A 12,731-nucleotide genomic window follows, 5' to 3' on the forward strand; every position below is an offset into this window, starting at 1 on the left:
AAGAAGATAACCAATTAAATTTTAAAAATACCAGCAAAAATTACAGGAAGTAATAATCACTATTTCTTAATATCTCTTAACATCAATGGGCTCAATGTCCCAATAAAAAGACATAGACTAACAGACTGGTAACATTTACAGGACCCTACATTTTGCTGCATACAGGAAACACACCTCAGTGTCAAAGACAAAAACTACCTTAGAGTAAAAGACTGGAAGACAATTCTACAAGCAAATGATGACACAAGCCATAGTTACCATTCTAATATCAGATAAAATTGACTTTCAACCTAATGTCATCAAAAGAGACGTGGAAGGTCACTTCTTGCTGTTCAAAGGAAAATTCTAACAAGAAGAACTATCAATCCTGAACATCTATGCTCCAAATACAAGGGCACCCTCATTTATAAAAGAAACTTTACTAAAGCTCAAATCAAACATTACACCTAACACAATTATTGTGGGTGATGTCAACACTCCACTCTCACCAATGGACCGATCAAGAAAACAGAAACTAAACGGGGAGACAGTGAAACTAATTGAAGCCTTGGACCAATTGGATTTAACAGATATATATAAAGAGAGCTTTTCATCCCAAAGCAAAAGAATATAACTTTTTCTCAGCACCTCATGTTACCTTCTCCAAAATCTATCATATAGTTGGTCACAAGGCGGACCTCAACAAAAATAAGAAGATTGAAATAATCCCATGCCTCCTATCAGATCACTATGGAGTAAAAGTGGTCTTTAATAAAAATAAAAACAACAGAAAGCCCACATACACGTGGAAACTGAACAATACTCTACTCAATGATACCTTGGTCAAGGAAGAAATAAAGAAAGAAATCAAAGATGTATTTAGAATTTAACAAAAATGAAGGCACAACATAGAGAAATCTGAGATTTCACCTTACACCAGTCAGGATGGCTAAGATTAAAATTTCAGTGCAGAATTCTATCAGACCTTCAAAGAAGACTTAGCACCAATACTCTTCAAACTATTCCACCAAATAGATGCAGAAGGAACACTACCCAACTACTTCTATGAAACCACTATTCGCTGATACCAAAACCACACAAAGATCCAACTAAGAAAGAGAATTTCAGTCCAGTTTCCCTTATGAATATCGATGCAAAAATACTCAATAAAATTCTTGCCAACCGAATCCAAGAACACATCAAAAGGATCATCCCCCAAGATCAAGTAGGCTTCATCCCAGGGATGCAGGAATGGTTCAATATAAGGAAATCCATCAATGCAATCCACTACATAAACAAACTCAAAGAAAAAAAAAAACACATGATCATTTCATTAGATGCTGAAAAAGCATTTGATAAAATTCAGCATCCTTTCATGCTACAGGGCTTGGAAAGAACAGGAATTCAAGGCCCATATCTAAACATAGTAAAAGCAATATACAGCAAACCGGTAGCCAACTTCAAACTTAATGGAGAGAAACTTGAAGCAATCCCACTAAAATCACGGACTAGACAAGGCTGTCCCCTCTCTCCATATCTTTTCAGTATAGTTCTTGAAGTCCTAGCTAGAGCAATTAGACAACATAAGGAGGTCAAAGAGATACAAATTAGAAAGGAAGAAGTCAAACTATCACTATTTGCAGAAGATATGATAGTATACTTAAGTGACCCAAGAAACTCTACTAGAGAACTCCTATAGCTGATAAACAACTTCACCAAAGTGGCTGGCTACAAAAATCAACTCAAGAAAATCAGTAGCCTTTATATACTCAAAGGATAAGCAGACTGAGAAAGAAATTAGGGAAATGACACCCTTCACAATAGCTACAAAAAGCATAAAGTATCTTCGTGTGACTCTAACCAAACAAGTGGAAGATCTATATGACAAGAACTTTAGACATCTGAAGAAGGAAATCGAGGAAGATCTCAGAAAATGGAAAAATCTTCCATGCTCATGGATTGGGAGGATTAATATAGTTAAAATGGCCATCTTGCCAAAGGCAATCTACAGATTCAATGCTATCCCCATCAAAATCCCAACCCAGTTCTTCATAGATCTAGAAAGAGCAATTCTCAAATTTATCTGGAATAACAAAAAACCCAGGATAGCTAAAACTCTTCTCAAGAGTAAAAGAACTTCAGGGGGATTCATTATTCCAGACCTCAAACTTTACTACAGAGCAATAGTGATAAAAACTGCATGGTATTGGTACAATGTCAGGCAACCGGATCAGTGGAATAGGATTGAAGACCCAGAAATGAACCCACACACCTATGGTAATTTGATCTTCAACAAAGGAGCTTAAAGCATCCGGTGGAAAAAAGATAGTCTTTTCAACACATGGTGTTTGTTCAATTGGAGGTTAGCATGCAGAAGAATGAGAATCGATCCATTCTTATCTCCTTGTACTAAGCTTAACTTCAAATGGATTAAGGACTTCCCCATAAAACCTGACACACTGAAACTAATAGAAAAGAAACTGGGGAAGACCCTTGAGGACATGGGCACAGGATAAATGTTCCTGAATAGAACACCAATAGCTTAGGCATTAAGATCAAGAATTGACAAATGGGACCTCATAAAACTACAGTTTCTGTAAGGCAAAGGACACTGTCAGAAGGACAAAACGTCAACCAACAGATTGGGAAAGGATCTTCACCAACCCTAAATCCGACAGAGGGCTAATATCAAATATATACAAAGAACTCAAGAAGGTAGAACCCAGAGAACCAAATAAACCCATTAAAAAGTGGGGTATGGAGCTAAAGAAAGAATTTTAACATGAAGTACTTTGGAGGGTTGAGAAACAACTTAAGACATGTTCAACATCATTAATCATTAGGGAAATGCAAATCAAAACAACCCTGAGATTTCACCTCACATCAGTCAGAATGGCTAAGGTCAAAAACTCAGGAGACAGCAGGGGTTGCCGAGGATGTGGAGAAAGAGGAACACTCCTCCATTGCTGGTGGGATTGCAAGATGGTGCAACCACTTTGGAAATCAGTCTGGCATTTCCTCAGAAAACTGAGCATGACACTTTCTGAGGACCCTGCTATACCACTTCTGGGCCTATACCCAGAGGATTCTTCAGCATGCAATAAGGACACATGCTACACTATGTTCATAGCAGCCCTATTTGTAGTAGCCAGAAGCTGGAAAGAACCCAGGTGTCCCTCAATGGAGGAATGGATACAAAAACATGTAGTATATTTACACAATGGTGTACTATTCAGCCATTAGAAACAATGAATTCGTGAAATTCTTAGACAAATGGATGAAGCTGGAGAACATCATGCTAAGTGAGGTAACACAGTTTCAAAAGATCAATCATGGTATGCACTCACTGATAAGTGGATATTAGCTTAGAAACTTTGAATACCCATGACATAATCCACATATTAAATGAGGTCCAAAAAGAATGTATGAGTGGCCCATGGTTCTGGAAAGACTCATTGCAACAGTATAGGGGAATACCAGAACAGGGAAGTGGGAAGGGGCAGATGGAGGAATAGGGGGAGGGAAGAGGGCTTATGGGACTTGCAGGGAGTGGGGACCCAGAAAATGGGAAATCATTTGAAATGTAAATTAAAAAATATATGAATAAAGAAAAAAATAAAAAAAAAAAAGAAATCCAGAAGATCCTGGGTAGATCTCATGCAGAATCTAAGAGAACACAAGCACCAGCCAAAACTACTATACCCAGCAAAACTCTCAAATGCCATAAATGGAGAAACTAAGATATTCCATGACAAAACCAAGTTTATCCAATATCTTTCCACAAACCCAGTCCTACAAAGGATAATAGGAGGAAACTACCAATACAAGGAGGGAAATTTCACCCTGGAAAAAGCAAGATAGTAACCTTCTTTCATCAAACCCAAAAGAAGATAACCAATTAAATTTAAGAAATACCATCAAAAATTAAGGAAGTAATAATCACTATTCCTTAATATCTTTTAACATCAATGGACTCAATGCCCCAGACTAACAGACTGGTTACATAAACAGGACCCTACATTTTGCTGCATACAGGAAACACACCTCAGTGTCAAAGACAAAAACTACCTTAGAGTAAAGGCTGGAAGACAATTCTACAAGCAAATGGTCCCAGGAACAAGCCAGAGTTGCCATTCTAATATCAGATAAAATTGACTTTCAACCTAATGCCATCAAAAGACACATGGAAGGTCACTTCTTGCTGGTCAAAGGAAAAATCCAACAAGAAGAGCAATCAATCCTGAACATCTATGCTCCAAATTCAAGGGCACCCTCATTCATAAAAGAAACTTTACTAAATCTCAAAGCACATATTGCCCCTAACAAAATGATTGTGGGTGACTTCAACAGTGCACATTCCTCAATGGTCCAATCAGGTAAACAGAAACTGAACAGGGACACAGTGAAACTAATTGAATATTTGGACCAATTAGATTATATATATATATATATATATATATATACACATATATATAACATTGTATCCTAAAGCAAAAGAAGATCTTTTTCCCAGCATCTCATGGTACCTTCTACAAAATCAATCTTATAATTGGTCACAAGAGAGACCTCAACAAATATAAGAAGATCAAAATAACCCCATGCCTTCTATCAGATCACTATGGAGTAAAATTGTTCTTCAATAGCAACTAAAACAATAGAAAGCCCACATACATGTGGAAACTGAACAGTATTCTACTCAATGATATCTTGGTCAAGGAAGAAATAAAGAAAGAAATCAAAGACTTTTTAGAATTTAATGAAAATGAAGGTACAACATACACAAATCTATGGGACACAATGAAAGCAGTGCTAAGAGGAAAACTCATAGCCATGAGTGCCTCCAAAAAGAAAATGGAGAGAACATACACTAGCAGCTTAAGGATATACCTGAAAGTCCTGGAAAAAAAGAAGCTAATTCACCCAGGAGTAGTAGAAGACAGGAAATCATCAAACTCGGTGCTGAAATCAATAAAGTAGAAACAAAGAGAACCATAAAAAATATCAACAAAACCAGGAGCTGGTTCTTTGAGAAAATCAAAAAGATAGATAAAACCTTAGCCACACTAATCAAAGGACACAAAGACAGTATCCAGATTAACACACTTAGAAATGAAAAGGGAGATATAACAACAGAAAATGAGGAAATTCAAAAAATCATTAGGTTCTTCTACAAAGGCCTATACTCAACACAACTGTAGAATCTGGAGGAAATGGACAGTTACCTAGACAGATATCAGACACCAAAATTAAATCAGGATCAAATAGATCAATACTCTTCAAACTATTCCACAAAATAGAAACAGAAGAAACTCTACCCAACTTGTTCTATGAAGCCATAATTACACTGATACCAAAACCACACAAAGATCCAACAAAGAAAGAGAACTTCAGGCCAATTTCCCTTATAAATATGGATGCAAAAATACTTAATAAAATTCTTGCCCACTGAATCCAAGAACACATCAAAACAATCATCCACCATGATCAAGTAGGATTCATCCCTGGAAAGGGATGGTTCAACATAAGGAAATCTATCAATGCAATCCACTACATAAACATACTTAAAGAAAAAAATCCATATGATCATTTGATTAGATGCTGAAAAAGCATTTGACAAAATTCAGCATCCTTTCATGCTAAAAGTATTCGAAAGAACAGGAATTCCAGGTCCATACCTAAACATAGTTAAAGCATTATACAGCAAACTGGTAGCCAACATCAAACTAAGTGGAGAGAAACATGAAGCAATCCCACTAAAATCAGGGACTAGACAAGGCTGCCTCCTCTCTCTCCATATCTTTTCAAAATAGTACTTGAAGTTCTAGCTAAAGCAATTAGACAACATAAGGAGGTCAAGAGGATACAAATTGGAAAGGAAGAAGTCAAATTATCACTATTTGCAAATGACAGGATAGTCTGCATAAGTGACCTGAAAACCTCCACCAGAGAACTCCTACAGCTGATAAACAACTTCAGGAAAGTGGCTGGTTGTAAAATAAACTCAAGCAAATCAGTAGACTTTCTATACTCAGAGGATAAGCAGGCTGAGAAAGAAGTTAGGGAAATGACACCCTTCACAATAGCCACAAATAATATAAAGTATTTTGGTGTGACTCTAACCAAACAAGTGAAAGATCTATAGGACAAGAACTTCAGATCTCTGAAGAAGGAAATCGAAGAAGACCTCAGAAAATGGAAAAAATCTTCCATGCTCGTGGATCGGTAGAATCAATATTGTTAAAATGCCCATCTTGCCAAAAGCAATATACATATTCAACGCAATACCCATCAAAATCCCAACTCAGTTCTTCACAGAGTTAGAAAAAGCAATTCTCAAATTCATCTGGAATAACAAAAAACCCAGGATAGCTAAAACTATTATCAACAGTAAAAGAACTTCAGGGGGAATCAGTATCCCAGACCTCAAGCAATACTACAGAGCAATAGTATTAAAAACTGCATGATATTGGCACAGTGGCAGGCAAGTAGACCAATAGAATAGAATTGAAGACCCAGAAATGAATCCACACACCTATGGTCACTTGATATTCGACCAAGTGGCTGAAAACATCCAGTGGAAATAAGATAGTCTTTTCAACAAATGATGCTGGTTCAACTGGAGGTTAGCATGCAGAAGAATGTGAATTTATCCATTCTTATCTCCTTGTACTAAACTGAACTCCAAGTGGATCAAGAACCTCCATATAAAACCAGACACACTGAAACTAATACAAAAGAAACTGGGGAAAACCCTTGAGGACATGGGCACAGGGGAAAAGTTCCTGAACAGAACACCAATAGCTTATGCTCTAAGATCAAGAATTGACAAATGGGACCTCATAAAATTACAAAGTTTCTGTAAGGCAAAGGACACTGTCAAAATGACAAAATATCAACCAATAAATTGGGAAAATAACCCTACATCTGATAGAGGGCTAATATCCAATATATACAAAGAACTCAAGAAATTATATCTCAGGGAACCAAATAACCCTATTAAAAATGGGGTACAGATCTAAAAAATGAATTTTCACCCAAAGATATTCAGATGTCTGAGAAGCACCTTAAGAAATGCTCAGCATTTCTTAGGTCATTAGGGAAATGCAAATCAAAACAACCCTGAGATTTCACCTCACACCAGTCAGCATGGCTAAGGTTAAAACTCAGGAGACAGCAGGTATTGGTGAGGATGTGGAAAAAGAGGAACACTCCTCCACTGATGGTGCGGTTGTAAGCTGGCACAACCATTGTGTAAATAAGCCTGTCAGTTCCTCAGAAAACTGGACATGACACTTCAGGAGGACCCTGCTGTACATCTCCTGGGCATATACCCAAAGGATTCCCTGGCATGCAATAAAGACACATCCTCCATTATGTTCATAGCAGCCGTATTTATAATAGCCAGAAGCTGGAAAGAAGCCAGATGTCCCTCAATGGAGGAATGGATACAGAAAATGTTGTACATTTACACAATGGGATACTAAGCAATTAAAAACAATGAATTCACAAAATTTTAAGGCAAATGGTTGGATCTGGAAAATATCATCCTAAGTGAGGTAACTCGGTCGCAAAAGATCAATCATGGTATGCACTCACTAATAAGTGGATATTAACCTAGAAAACTGGAATACGCAAAACATAATCCACACATCAAATGATGTACAAGAAGAACAGAGGAGTGGCCCCTGGTTCTGGAAAGACTCAGTGTAGCAGTATAGGGCAAAACCAGAACAGGGAAGTGGGAAGGGGTGGGTGGGAGATCAGGTGGAGGGAGGAGGGCTTATGGGACTTTCGGGGAGTGGGGGGCTAGAAAAGGAGAAATCATTTGAAATGTAAATAAAAAATATATCACATTTAATGATACCTTTAGAATGATACTTGAATAGGAGGATTTTTTATTTTTTTACCAGATTTGCCCTTCTTGTGAGATCTCTGTTCCTCTTGTAGGTACTAGCTACTCTAGACACTGTGTCCCTGTTTTATTTTTTTAAACTTTTATTGGTTCTTTGTGAATTTCACATGAACTGCAGTCCCACTCATTTTCCCATCCTGACATAACCTTGAAACCTCCCCACGAAAAGTGAAATAAAGTCTTCTTCTGGAAGCTGCAATGTGTCCCAGTGTATCCTACATTATACTATTTTCTCCACACATCTTTGCTTTTAAACATTCATTGTAGTGAGTTATTGGTCTCATGAGAGGCCTCTCTCTTTTTCTATACTATCAAGACTGCAAACACACTGGGAGTCCTTTCAGACATCCTGCTGTTGCCCTCTATCAGGGAGATCCTATAGTGCTGGGAGGCCTGTCTGCTTTCACTGCTGGGGTAGGAACGCTGCTAGCATACTGTTCAAGGGAGGAAAAGCAGAAGCTACAATTGAATTCCTCAGTCCATTTTTCTGGGTGTGGGAATCAATAGAGTCTGTGGACCCACTGACATGCATCTGGAAGTTGGGAATGGTGGTTCTAGATCAACCCAGTGGATATTAATTAGCCAAGAAGCTCTGAATACTTAAGACACAATTAACATATCAAATAATACCCAAGAAGAAGGAAGGAGAGGTCCCTGGTCCTGGAAAGGCTTGATGCAGCATTGTAGGGGATTATCAGGACAGAGAAGTGTGAGGGGGTTGATTGGGGAATGGGCAGAGGGAAGAGAGCTTATAGGACTTATTGGGGGGACCTGGAAAGGGGAAAGCATTTGGAATGTAAACAAAGAATATAGAAAAAAAACAGAGGAGGGAAGGCCAGTGACAAGGATGGAAGCTGGTTCAGTCCCTGGTTTTATTCCAAATGAGTCCTAAGAGTACAGAGTGACTGGAAGAGGGACTGCCTTCTCTGGGAAAAGTAGTTGCTGCTCTTTATGATGAAGTCCTCCCCTCTACAGCAATACATGACAAAGAATCATATTTACCTTTGATAGAAAATGTGAATATACTATATTCTGAAATGTACACTGCCAACCTACAATATCATTCAAAAATGATGGGACAAGGTTTTAATTCATGCATTAATTATAGTGTTTACCCTAGCTTTCAAAGCAGAGATCAGAGGACATTCAAGAAACTGTTAAAAATCTTCTTTAATGTAGTATGTTTACTTTTATTATACAGGAAATTTAGGTTCCTATATAGGAGGATAATCAAATTAGATTTATTAAAAATGAAAAAGTCAGGGAAATGGATGGAGCTGGAGAAAAGCATACTAAGCGATGTAACCCAGACTCAAAAGATGAATCATGGTATGCACTCACTAATAAGTGGATATTAACCTAGAAAACTGGAATACCCAAAACATAATCCACACATCAAATGAGGTACAAGAAGAACAGAGGAGTGGCCCCTTGTTCTGGAAAGACTCAGTGAAGCAGTATAGGGCAAAACCAGAATAGGGAAGTGGGAAGGGTTGGGTGGGAAAACAGGGGGAGGGAACGGGGCTGATGGGACTTGTGGGGAGTGGGGGTCCAGAAAAGGGGAAATCATTTGAAATGTAAATAAAAAATATATCAATAAATTAAAAAAAAAGAATATGTGAATATATACATCTTATTCAGGCGGAACCCAAGATTAAATACCTTTTGCAGAAAGGAATGCCTGGGAAGGGATCCTCATTACCTGATCATTTAGGGCCCATCTAGATTCCTCGTTAGCATGGAGAACTTCAGGCTTTTATAATTTGTGACTGTTTTCCATGGTCCTCAGTTAGGTGAGAAGTTGACCCCACTCCTACCATTCTCAATTCTGAGATTCATGGGATTTGAATATGTTTGGTTCAGAGAGTGGAGCTATGCCCTTTGAGTTGGTGTGGTCACGTTGGTGGAAGTATGTTGTTGTAGGAGTATGTTTTGAGAGCTTCCTCCTAGGTGCCTGAGGAAGCCTGTCTTCTCCTGTATACTAAAACATAGAAGAACTCTCAGCTCATCCTTCACCATGCCTACTTGGATGCTGCCATGCTTCTGCCTTGATGTTAATGGACTGAAACTCTGCGCTTGTAAGTCAGTCCCAAATACATGTGTTCTTTTATAAGAATTGCCTTGGTCATGGTGTCTATTCACAACCATGGAAACCCTAACTATTACAGCCCTTGGCACCTGTAACCACCACAACAAGTGCTAGCTCTTTTCTGCTGCTGAGGCTAGGTACAGGGCCCACTCTCACAAATGTTGCAGCTGGTGAGAAACAGGGCAAGTTCTGCTTTCATGACCCCAGAAAGGTCCAGCGCTCCCAGGTGCTAGATGTGTTGAAGTCTAAAGGAACGGGGGTGGGGGGATGGATCCCTCCTTATTGTCAGTGCCACCACATAGCTCAAAGAAGACACAGCTGGCTCATCTACAAATATGCCCTTGGGTTAGCTCTCCCACAACTCCTACAACCAGGACCAGCTCTACCATGTTGTTTTGGCAAGATCTAGGACCCATTCTCAGTAGCTCAGGGGCTCTTGCTCTGATGCCCTCAGCACCAGCTCACTTCCCTGCTGTATGTAGCAAGGGCTGAGAGGAGATATTCGTATCTCCCTTGCCCATGTCCCTTGTCCCAAGGGAAGTGACTGGTAAGGCCAGATCTCCCATGCTTATGCCCATGGGGTCTGCTCACTTGCAACTCCTACAACCAGGACAAACTCTATTCTTCTTCCTGAGATATAAGTGAAGCTCATTCTGCTGAGGATTCCAGCTGTCTAGGGGTTGGGTCAGCTCTCCTACCCTCATGGCCCCATGACCTGCTATCCCCAAATGCTCAGATGAACTTTGTTCATTTCCCTGCTGTCTACTCCCAGGATTAAAGGCAACCACTCCTGGATTTTTCCTTTTATACCCTGGACCCTCCAATAAATCTCTTTCTTAAGATTTGGTGCTGGTATGACTCACTCATCAGAAGAAGCCAAGAAACAATAAAGAGAAGGGAAAAAGGGAAGAAGTTGAGTGACTCCTGAACTCCTCAGCCCAGCTTGAGATACCCTGCACTGCAAGCTGTGATCACTCTAACAAATAGGTTTCCTCTCATAGCCATGTGGATCCTGGGCTTCTGTGTCCCAGGACACCCTTCTATTTGAGGGGTAATACTTACAAACATGGTTTCAGGTGTCAGTCCATACTGGAAACACCTGTCTGTCCTTATGTGGTAGCAGACTAAGACCCCTGCTGCAGGGCCACTGACTTAGAAATGTCTCCCAGTGTCAGCACAGGCCAGGACTCTACCATGGTTCCACGGGTTGCTGTTCCTCACTACCCTCAATCCTCAAGTTCTCCCTCTCTTCATTGTGCCCACATGTTACTGTTTCTCCTTCTCTTCCATTTCTTCAACACTTATTTGTTATGCTTAGTGATGCCTAGAGTCTCAGAATGTCTCAGGCTGTTTAAGTAATTTTAGGAGTGTCTTGACTTCCCAGTGAATTTAGGCTTGAGGCCAAGGTCATGTCAGATGTTGTCTGCCCATCTAGTCCTGCATGGTATCATACCAGTAGACATCTCCAACTTGTTTCCTCTCTGGGTACTTGGAGCTAGACTGGTGGTCAACATGAGTTGCTTCTCCCTTGGTCCACCCACATGAGCCCAGGTTGGGGTAGTCTGTCTGGCTCCTACCTGGGTCTACTGCTAGGAAACACGGAAGGGTTCATGTCTTCCTCTTTCTCTATCCTGGGACTTTATATGGGTCTGTGGTACTGGACTGGAGGTTCACTCAATCTAGCTCCCTGTCTTGGGCCATGGGACTCATGTGGTGTTTATCTCAAGCTTGTTTTCTTCAGGTACTGTTAGTACCTGAAGTACCTAACAGTATCTGAAGAAAATTGACAGATTTCCTAATCAGCTAATTGTTCAAAGGTCAGAACACTGAACATAAATATTACCTCTCTCCTCTCTGGCAATCAATGATTCACCAGTGACAGAGCAGCCACACTTGCATCATCTCTGTAGGCAGGTAAATTTTAATATTTTAATCCATACCAGGAATATATAACAAATAACTTTTATTCAAAACATGTTTCATAAATACCACAAAATGCTCTAACTTAGAAAGGATCAATGGACTCCTTTTATAAAAGATACTGTAAGTTTGAAAGTTGGTCGAAATTTTTAATAGATGGTTGTGTGATGAGATGAGAGTACAAATGGGATCAAGCAGAGATACCCCAAATAAAGAAGGTATGAAAAACACATTAAAATTTATTGCTTTGTAATCTATTTCAAGTACTCTCTTTAAAAAATGGGGCTCAAGAAAGTTGTTCATTGAATAATGGCATTTACTCCTCTTGCAAAAGTTCTGAATTTAGTTTTTAGAACCCACATGGTGACTCACAACTGTCTACAGTTCCAGTTCCAAAAGATATGACACCATCTTCTGTCCTGAGATACCTAATATGCAAGTGATGCATATATATTCATGGATATAAACATTCATACATATGAAATAAAAATAAATAATTCTTTTCTTTTAAAAAGGAATAAAATCAATTTGGACAGAAGTACTGAGTGAATAGATAATGTTGCTCCCCGAGAACATAAGTTATTATAGAAAAAGTCCAGTTCCAGATCAAGTATGTTTTCCTATAAAATATTAGTTTCTCAGGGAAGCTGTTGATGTTTCCAACCAATATAGGCAATTTCCATTGATCTTTGTTGTATACCAGAAATGGAGTAAAATTCTCCACTGCAAAAACATGACACACTTTCGTTAATGAAAAGAGATATGAATTTAGAGTCAAGAAGAAAGATCCTTTACTGCTGGTAATCATTAATAGTGCTGAAAGGGCCTTGC

The 12,731-nt window shown here is 39.1% G+C and overlaps 1 non-coding gene across 1 annotated transcript; it reads right to left on the minus strand.

Moving 5' to 3' along the window:
- Positions 1-11,762: 11,762 nt before the first annotated feature.
- On the minus strand, positions 11,763-11,895 carry LOC127675941 (small nucleolar RNA SNORA17). Its single transcript, XR_007975613.1, has one exon. It is a non-coding gene; the product is annotated as a small nucleolar RNA SNORA17 (small nucleolar RNA).
- Positions 11,896-12,731: the final 836 nt, after the last annotated feature.

Source organism: Apodemus sylvaticus, chromosome X, assembly GCF_947179515.1.
Source record: "Apodemus sylvaticus chromosome X, mApoSyl1.1, whole genome shotgun sequence".
Taxonomy (NCBI): Eukaryota; Metazoa; Chordata; class Mammalia; order Rodentia; family Muridae; genus Apodemus; species Apodemus sylvaticus.